Raw genomic sequence first — 11,121 nt, 5'->3', positions numbered from 1 at the left:
TGTCATCCATCTAAACAATGGTATAAGCGAGAAGAGCTATCCCTATGAGTGAGAGTGAAACTATGCAGTACATGAGGCGGCGGTTACGAGTCCTCTCTCACGCTAGCATGAACCTCAAGTAACTAGCTTCTCCTTCTTGTCTGCTTTTGAAGCCTTTATAGCTGGCACCCGAGAACCCATTCACTTGCGCCTGACACTCAGGCCACTCCTTGTACATCCCCGGAACCTTCCCTTTGTACACGACATAGCACTTCCATCTCGCCATCAAGAAACTAGGTACCTGTTAGAGATGCATGTTCATGAAGAGGATGTACAATCATATATACTAGATCGGGAACGCGCCTTGGCGCGAGGGTGCCGGTCCCAACATTTTGATCAAGTAGGTAATGGTAAGTTAGTAGGAATCCAGATTTAGCAGATGCATTAATACATGATGACAATAAGGCAAAGAAGAAACACTCAATTGTGATATAAGCAAGACAAAATGATGCTCAGATTATAAGCCAGGATGAAGCTCAGTGTGTACATAATACTACAAAAGATATCCACTCACATGAAGTTCGATACAAAAGGCGAGTATAGAAGAGGTAATAAGAGTAGGAACATAATAAAGGAGAGCCAATGACAGAGCCATAGCTACTAAGCATACTAATAAGTGGCGTCATTCATCTGCCAACGACATGGCCAATCGGGTAAAGATCAGCACTATAATAGATTAGTAGGAAAGCAAGTTAGAACATGTATTAAATAGGTAATTTTCTTGTTTAACACAAAGAAGGAGCATTCACTATATACCAGAAGCATGACATCATAGATTTCATCAAGGCCATGATATTATAAAAGCTAATCCGTTCCAGAAGCAAACATCATAGGTTCAGTACATTCAAGAGATTACAAAAGTTAATTAGCTGACATTAAGTTCACTACCAAGAACAAAAACATAAAGAGCAAAAGCCAAACATAGTGGCAGTGGAGACGGTAAAACTACGAAGCCATAGTTATGCATGCTAATAGATAGCTTGGTTCAACTGCCTTGTCGATTAACTCCATGGGTGCCATTCCATAACATATGTGAATAGTTCGTGAGACATATGACCATAGAATGATTCTGGTATAGACAATGCACTTGTGATTCGGTACCTGAGCATATGGACAGCGAGCGATGGTTTCCCCATTTTAATCTTGAAGGCGAAGACACATATCTGATATTCATTCAGCACGACGCCTTTGACAGAACCTGATCAGTTGGTTGTTATTGTGGCCCTCTTATTCGTACCCATCATCATTCTGACTTGTCTCTTAGCACCGTAGTGTTGAATCGGATCATCATGTCCTCAACTGGTTCATTGAGATGGTCCTTGAGACCATCTTTTGTAAAGCGGCTGGAGAAGCACTGTAAAAGGAAACATGCATTTGTCACAGTTAGGTAAAGAGAAGAAACAATTTGCGAGTAAACAATGAAAATCCGTAAGAAAGGACAACAAAATTAGGTGTTAAAGGGGTGAAAAACTAAAGAGTAGATGAGCAAACTGAAGGGTCCTGGCCACTACGACACATGTTGCCATACTAATGAACAAACACTCCCTCGTATACATCAGGGGTTTGCATATGTTATAATCTGCTATCTAAAACAGTCAGGGCATTAACGTAACTTTTATTGGATGATTCAAAATGCGGTGTTGCATGTACAGTAGCTAGAAGCTACTATGCCTAAACTAAAGAACATGAATCTGAGAAGTGCAAACATATCAGGAAGCATTGGTACAACAGAAAATTGATTTGCAGTCAGTTAAAGGATGACATAAAAGACAATTTTGGCATCCAGTCCAAGGTTGCATATTCTTGCAAAGAACACGAATTGAAGCAATTTATTCATATAGCATGGATCCTTTCATCTAAAGTAGCGAAGCCCATGATGTAAGGATCCGGATACCTCAGGGTGAAGTGGAAATGGCGGGGTCGACGACAACGATTCCGTGCCCTTGCCAGGGACTACCATCTCCATCAGGACCTGGGCGACCACTGTGAGCACCATAGATACCTACACAGCAAGATAAGGGTGGGCTGGCCTAACAATAATGTAACAACAAGAAAGCCATTTACCACCTTGAGAATAAATTTAGTAAGAACCAGGAAAAATTATAACCAGCAACAATGAGCATTGCAAGGAAAAAATTTATGGTGATCACTTAAGAAACACGACTCACATTTAGGCAAGGAGACTTGGAAGAAGCTGGGAGCAATTGTTCCTAAGAAAAAAGCTCACGCACCGGCTGATCCATGACATGCATGTGTCTGAGGTCCTGGATCTGTGATTCTTAGTTGTTCATTTTCCTCCTCTTTTTTATGAAGAAAACGTGAGATGCAGGCAACATCTACTTATAGTATTAAACGAAAATGCATTATAATTTGATATACATATGATATGCAACTAAATGGTCGTATGTTGTTGTGAGATCAGCGTGTTACCTCGTATGTTGTTGTGAGACCAGCATGGATGTCTTCATACAATTGAAACTCTTGTTTTTTAGTGCCCAGTGTAGCAGTACACATGACCATCAAGAAAATTTCAGAACCAAAAGGCATGGAAAGGAGTCAAATATATGCTATAGAAAACAAAACTGGGAATGTCAAGAGGACGTAGACAGTGTCTATATAGATATCACAATACACAAGATATATAAGATGATGTAATAGTTACTATGCTTTGTATCCAGTAAAACCATAACAGAGATCAAGCAGTACTCTAGTAATATAGCAACCTATTCATCTGAAATGCAAGCCATGACCTCGTTGATAGGGGAAAAAATATGACATTGAGAGCCAACACAACCCTGTATCTACAAACCTTATCACAACCATGCTCACAAATACAAGAATGAAAACAAAGCTAAAAAATACATGACTGCGATTTAGCACAAGCACATGGCAGGAAAGGAATGATCATAGGATCCTCTCCTAGATCTACACATAATAAATGAAACAAATAAACTAACGAAGGATGGTCGAAGAAGAGCGGGACTAATGAACCAGACAAAGACATAGCTAGAGGCCATGTTTTATACAGATTGCACCCTCCTGACAACACATCTACCACAGCTGCATGGTAACGAACAATTTTTATGGACTCTATTTGCCACGCCATTGACCACTTTCATAGCCTGAAGAACAAGACATGCACAAACAAGAAAACAAAACAAACAACCCATACAAATGGCTGCATCTTGTCGTCACCTAACTACTACAACTATTGTCCAACAGATAGTCTTTATAAATCATATCTGCAACGACAGTGGCTTGTTCGGTAGCTCCAACAACATGGCACATGCAAGCAGTTCCAACAAAGAAATCAGCTGGACATGGTAGAAAGGTATGTCCCACCAAGATTCATATAAGTGACAAAAGCACAAAAATACAAGCAGAGAATGACACTCTTAGATGCCAGACTTCTACCAATAAGAATGCAAGGAAGACACACGCTCGCAAGAACGCAAGCGCAGGGCTATAGAGCTGAGAGGTGAAGGAGAAAATGGGTTGACCTATATAGCGATGACCGAAGAGGCAGCAGGACGAACCACCCAGAAACACAAGCACCTGCAGACAGCAGCAGACCAACCTGCAAGGGGAAAAGGAGCAAATCAGGGATGAGCTTCAGGTAACCAAAACTGAGACAGTTGAAAACAACAAGCAATTATAGATCAAGGAACACAACAACATATCTGATGCATAGGGAGCAAGAATAGAAAATCTGTAGGAAAACGAGATCCAAAATTAGACAAGAACACTGATGGCAACCAAAAGAAATTGGATCCGAGGAAAGTAACTACCTTAACCAGCGTCACGCGAAGACCAACCTTGGGAACGAGGGGGGCCATCTTCTTCCTCCCCCATGGCCTCACGTTCCTCTCCCCGCTGCTCCGCCGTCGATGGAATCTTGCCCAAGGCCTGCTTGGGTCGGAGGAATCTTGCCCAAGGCCTGCAGCTGCGCTGCCTGTTGCTGCTGCTCTCCGCCGCCGCCGCGCTCACCAACACGCCCAAACACCGGGGCTCAAGCTATTCTCCCGTCGACTCAGTTGCAAGGGAGGGTTCTCGTTCTCCTGCTAGTTGCCAGAGCCTCCTCAGAGCACCTCGATATTGATATAGTGCACATCTAAAGAACACTAGACATGATAGTCAGTCACAACAGGGCATTTCCTGTAATTCTAATATGCTATCACCACCAGCAGTACATCAATGAAAAATTTATTTTGCTTCAGCATATCAACCTTTTTAAGGTCCTAAACCACATTTCCAGTACCAAAGATCTGCCTTTTGAAAACAAAAACAAACATAATCATGCATATGGGTCTACTAAGATTAAAGATTCAACACTTCAGGCTCTTAAAAGCAAACTTGTACCTTGATCAGTTTAAGCGAAGTAGTTGAATGCAAAGTTCCGATGTGGACAAACATAAGAATAATGTCTCAGGTTTATCTTTTCTAGTACCAAAGAAAATACAAGCTATAAATTAGCAGATATACGAAATGTTATAATACACGTGCAGCTTCGTATGAAGTATATGTATGAATAGAAAACGAAACATGACTGCATGTTACAAAGAAAGTTGTTCCCAACAGACCCTTAGATAGCCTAAAAGGAGCAGTTTTGGTTTATCTATATATATATCAAGAAAAGGAACAAAAGATTTCTCTGCAAATAGCAAAAGAAGTATATGATAAATCTGCCCCCATCAACACCAAAGAAAAAAGAAGGTACCAAACAAATTAAGAAAGACAACAAAACATCCTTGGAATCTAGCTAGATATGAGCATCTATTGGATAGGAACAAATAGACTTCCCATGCAAAAACAGCCAAGGTAGCCAACAAACCTAAAAGGACAGCAAAAGAATCTACTCTATTGGAGCCTAGCTAGATCTAGACATCTCTTGAACCCAATTTGCAGGAACCTAGCTAGACATAAATATATGAGCAAGTCCTAAAACCCATTTAAGAGTGTAGAAACCAAATGTAATAAAAACAGTACAGTTGATTAACGTATGAAAAAAATCGATAAATCAGAAACATGGAAGTACAAGTACAAGGTCATGAGGGCTCACTAAACCTTCATGACTGTTTGGGCCAAATTACACTATAAAATCAACAACAGTAGATGGTTGCACACCTGTAATTTAAGAATGCCACACGATGAGAAAAAAGATAAATCCTGAAGGGGTGGAGCTCACCACATCAGGGGTAGGAGGAGGGAGGAGCCATGAGGGCTCATGACTCGTCCACCTGCAGCAGCAGCTGCTGCTGCTAGTCCAAATCGGAGCAATTGACCCTGTCCACCAGATCGAAACCGGACCTGGTTGGCTTCCTCTTCTCCTCCTGCTTTCTCCCTTCTCTAAATCCCTCTTTCATCTCGTGCTAGGTACATGAGGCCGGTAGAAGCTGCAGCAAGAGGGGATCAAAGAAGAGGAACGTGAGAGAAAAAGAGATAGAAATGAACCTGCAGATAATCGCATCCGGCATTCCCAGCAGTGGCTCACGTCTCACGCGCTCCTCCTGCCATGTGCAGGCGAGGACGACGGCAGCGGCCCCAGCGGCGGCTCCACGTCTCCCGTGCTCCTCCTGCTATGTGCACGCGAGGACGGCGGCGGCGTTCACAGCGGCGGCTCCACGTCTCCCGCGCTCCTCCTGCTGTGTGCACGCGAGGACGACGGCAACGACGCCAGTGAAGTGGACGGCAGGGATCCGGGCGCGGCACAAGATGAGATGACGTCAGCCTCGTCGCCCGCGGCCCCCATCTCTCTAGATGGGCGGCGTGAGGCTGGGGATGGGTGCCCGGGCGAGCAGCGGCGGCGGCGCCGGCGGCGGGGCAGGGAGGCGGGCAGGGGGGCAGGGTTTGGAGGGAGAGAGAGAGAGGTGAGGGGGCGACGCGCGTGCGGGAGTAGCGGGCGCGTCTGCTAGAGTGCGCAAGGAGGCGGCGGCTAGGTTATCTCCATACGGAGCGTCTGCATTTTATACGCCTACGTGTGAAATGACGCAAATGCCCTCGGCGGGGCATGGGAATTACACGCAGTGGCACGAATGCTTCTATACTATTCATTGCAATAGGGTTGCCTCTCAATCCTACGGCCCAGATCCTCCGCGAGGCAGATCGAACGGTCTAAATCGCATCCAAAAAACGATCTGACGGCTAGGGATCGCTGATCGGTGTGAGAGCCCGGGAACGACTCGTTCCCTTATTTCTCGATGCAACAAAATATACTGGAGCAACACCAAAAAAGAAAGGGTTAGCAACTAGATGCAACATACAGTACGCAAACTAATTAACTAGAGGTACGCAGGTCATCGTACGCAAACTAACAAAGTAGCGTTATGCAAGTTCGGCAGGGACCGTGGACATCACAGAGTTTCATCGCTACAAAAAGTATACAAGTTCAACTGACACATACCATCATCATCGGCATCATAAATCACTAGAAGTTCCATCCTTCCATATCATCGAGGATGGACCCTAGCTTCTTGAATGGCGTGAGGTCTAGACGTTGCATGCCTATGCGAGTTCGGACGTCAGCTCGCGATATAGGGCCGTGGTGGAACATCCCCTTCTCATCGACGACTTCTTTCATGATGATCGTCGCAATGTCCCTTTGGATGCGAAAGAAGATTTCTCTAAGTTTATAATCCACTTCTCCATGAGATTCTAGCCACTTGTGGATATGATCATCATTTCTGCTTCTCATGCGAAGCTTTTGGTGATCCGTGTTGAACTGAATCATGAGATGGACGATGTAGAATCCATCCTTTTTGCTTTGTTTTGGGACATGGATGCAGGAGAAGTTAGTTTTATGCACGAAACCCATCTTCTTGTTCCTTTGTTTCCTAATATGCATGTGGCCACCTCTAATGCTGAAGCCTTGGAGAGCATCATCTAGAATATTCATTATGTGGGTGTAGTCTTTTTTCTTGTAGTCTCTGGAAGGGTCAAAATACATGGCGTGGGAGACTTGCGAGTAAAGAATGATAAGGACGGCGCTCCCGTTGCTGCGGGGAAAAGACACCTCAAATTATTCCCCATATGAGAGAGAAGGAATGATTGAAATGTAAGAAAGGGTTGTCCGGAACTGACTCACTTTGGATGATAAGGCATGAGGACAATTTCCTGGTCCTTATTCTGTACCATGAAGTTTTGGAGGTACTCCCTAGCAGTTTGACGCTCAAAGTCACCGAGACTCAAGAAATACTCGTGCATGTAGTACGGATCCGCCACACAGATTTGTGAGACTTCTTCACTCTTCATGACGGAGCTCATATGTAGCGCAAAAAGGCGGACGATTGTAAAATCGAGCCGCCTTGTCCAAAACATCTCAAAGATATGGTCAAACCGCAGGAAGAACACATCTGCGGGCCGTGTCTCGACGTAGCACTTCCCCTCAGGCACACGAGCCGCGTATGTCGGATATCCTGGAACCTTTGAGGCTAGTAGGCTTTTCTCAGTCAACAGCACATGGTCGTGCAGTCTCCTGAGATCCCCTGATAGTGCCTCCAGTGGTTTCGGCGGTAGCATCAGCTCGCCCGTGAGATGGAACATGGCCGCACCTTTCACGGGTACACGCTCTTCAGAATGCATCGTCTGGCTGCTTTGTGCTCTGGCTTGTTTGGAGGCAGTTATCTTCCCCGATCTCTTCCTCTCATTTTTCTTGAGCACACCTTCCAGACCCTTCCTTAACGCCTGCCCCAGGGTTCCCCGGCTAAGCACTGTACGACCCCCGACTAGTTGCTCCTGTGTTGAGGCGACATCTTCAGGCGTGTCCTGTGAGTAATTCATGAAGAGAGACTTTTTGCAATCCTTCCAACGACCTTCCTGCCTGGGCATATCATCCATGTCCTCATTAGCAGGCTGATAGCCCGATTCGTCATATGGTTGACTCATCATATCTATATCACAGTCATACGTGTTTGTATTGAGGAAACCCATAGGGTCGACCTTCGTCTCATCATCCATTCTCTGTTCTACAGGACCGATTACATCAGCCAGTACTATTGCACCCCCTTCATCACGTCGTCCGCCGCTCTCACCCGACACTACAGGCGCTGGTAATTGCGTAGGCGGGGTGATGGTCTCCGCACATGCTTGTTGATGTGTGGCTATTGGTGTGCTCTCGGCCGGCTCCAGACAAATAAGATTCTTCGGCCATAGCAGCACCCAACCCTTGCAGCTCCCAATCCACGGCGGGGTCTCGTCGTCCTCTCCCACATGCTGTATTGGAGGAGGCAAAGCCTTGTGCCCCGATTTCACACTGGATAAGCTAACCCTGAAGTGCCAATGGGGATCGGCTGGTTGTGGAACGTGGGTTTCAAGGGGTTCAATATCATCCCCTTTCCCACGTCGACCTTCTGGCCTTTTATCAAGTAGAGTATGGTGCACGGGGTTTCTTCACCCTGCAAACACATATGTCTGTGGCGTAAAACATCTGAAAGGCAACGAAAATGGAATATTCTATATATACAGACGGTCTATTCTACTAATATTAGCAGAATAACTATTCTGCACACCACTTCGGCACTGCACGCTCAACAGAAGCGCACTGCATCATTTTGACGACGAGCACTGCAATACAGACTAGTGAACTTCGTGTCGAAAAAAATTGCATGCTGTGTTTTTTCGGTACTGTTTTCGCTCTAATTTTTTAACTGTTTATCAGAATGAGGCGTGTAATATATCATTGAAAAGCTATGGATTAGGCGCAACTTCGACATGTTTAACACTTTTCGAGATTCCACACGGTTTAAGAGCAGTTTTGAAAATAGTGCGGCGGAGGATGAGTAGCAGCGAGCATTTTTTGCGTTTTTTCTAAACCGCTTGTCAAAATGAAGCAAATAATACGCCGTTGGATATATATCATCAAGGCGCATCTTTTTCATATATAAATCTTTCTCTAATTCGTTACGGTTTAAGAGCAGTTTCAAATTTACTAAATCGCGGAATTCTGTTTTTCAAGTTTTTTAAAAATTTTGATACTGTTTTCGCTCCAGTTTTTGAACCGTTTGTCGAAATGGGGCGTGTGATACGCTATTGGAAAGCTACGGACAAGGCGCAACTTTCATATGTTGAAATAGTTTTGAGATTCCTTACGGTTTTTAGTTAATTTTGAAAACCGTGCGGCTGACTTTGAGAGGCAGCGGCTGTTTTTTCGTAAAATTTTTGCAAACCGCTGGTCGAAATGATTCAAACGATACGCTGTTGGAAAGATATCGACGAGACGGAACTTTTTCATGTAGAACACACTCTCTAATTCTTGCGGACACTATTTTTTCGCGACACCAAAATCGTCGTGGGACAGAAAAACGCACTGCTTCAAACGGAAAACCGCGCTGCATCAGACAGTCATGTGAACTGCATCGTTTCTTTTGTCGAACACAAATTTTTCTCATACGAGTTTTGTTGTCTTTTTTTCAAACTTTTTGGGAATGAGAGTGGACTGCAGAAAGGAGGCAAGTGACTCGTGACATATATCGAAGTGAACCTCATCGCTTTCTTTATTGTTGCGCTAAATTTTTTAGCACTTTCATTTTGGACACAAGTGAACAACATCACTCTAAAAAGTGAACCACATCCGATGACCAAAAGCACTGCATGCGTTGATGTAGTCGACTGATTTTTAAAGCACACGAAACAATTTTGCACTTCATACATAGATGAGTGGAATGCATGTCTTTTCGTGTATTTTTCCTGTTTGTTTTTCTTTTCTTGTTTTTTGTTCGCCTGTACCTATAAATTAACCGCACTACACAACAAAGTCAAGAGTACAACATCCAACAATTAACTGCACTGCTTAAGGCATAACAAGTTTTTTAACGCAAAAAAGCATCAAGAATAAACAACCATTTTTTGGTTTCCACGAATATGCACTGCACTACAAATATGAACGCTGAAATAAGCATCTGAAACTCCATGGGATCCAACTGTACTACTGTGTATTAGGTGGCTACCAAACTACACGCTGCTATGTGCAAAACCACGCGCATGTCGCCGATGAGCTGCATGGCATCGCCATCAGTACTGCTTTTGTCGGGGGCGCCTGTGGCCTCGTCAAGCATAATTTTTTTGACAAGAAAAGAACACAAGATCCCCGTGGACGAGCTGCACCTCCATGCGCACCGAACCACACCGCAATTCCACCGTTGCTAAACTGCACTGCAATTTTTGCAACGTGCTTACCCCCCAAAAAAAGAACAGCACATCCATGGGCGCCGAACCACACGACCCCACGCACCGAACCGCACACCGTCGGGGATGAGCTAGCACAGCCACGGTTGCACTGCACACCATGGCAGCGGCTTCCACACAGGAGGGGAGTGGGGCGGCGCAGATTAGGAGAGCTCCGCCGCGGGGCTGATGCAGGGCAGCAGGGCAAGGCAAGGCCACGACAGAAAGAACATCTCATCTAGGCAGGGGCGTGGGGGGAACCAGATCAGTGCTGGTTGGTGGCAACGTAAACTGGGCGCGAAGGATCTCGCTGGATCCTCCACGAGGGCGGCGCCGGAGGAGAACCCTCCTACCTCTTTTTTCTCTGCTCGTGGCCTCCTACCTCCACTTAGTGGACCACATGCCCTAGACGGGCGACCTGCAAACGAAGACAGGAACGAGGGTGAGCAAGGAATAGGCGATGCAGCTCGTCGGCATCGGGGAACGGCGTCACACCTCGAGAATGGGCGGATCCGGTCAGAGGAGAGGGGAGCCCTTCGGTGATGGAGATGCAGTCCAGAGACGGCCGAGGGAAGATGGGGGGTTGGTTGCCGCATCCATGGCCATCGCGACCGATTCCCGTGGTTTAAAGGCGCGTCGGGAGCCGATGGTGGCCGGAATCTAATGGTTGATGCCACGCCAGGAGCCGATGGCGGCCGGATCCGGCGGTTTGAGGCCCCGTTGGGGGCTGGTGGTGGCCGGATCCAACGGTTTGAGGTCGTGCCTGGGGCTGGTGGCGGCCGGATCCGATGGTTGGGACCGCGCCGGAGGCTGTTGGCAGCCGGAACCGGTGGTTCAGACGACGGTTGGGGCTGGTGGAAGCGGAGGGAGCGGGGAGGAAGAAGGTTGGGGAAGCGGGGAGATGAAGGAGGTGGGCTGGGGGTG

This window comes from Triticum dicoccoides, chromosome 3B (assembly GCF_002162155.2).
Source record: "Triticum dicoccoides isolate Atlit2015 ecotype Zavitan chromosome 3B, WEW_v2.0, whole genome shotgun sequence".
In the NCBI taxonomy this organism is placed as follows: Eukaryota; Viridiplantae; Streptophyta; class Magnoliopsida; order Poales; family Poaceae; genus Triticum; species Triticum dicoccoides.
Note: the sequence above shows the minus strand (reverse complement) of the source record.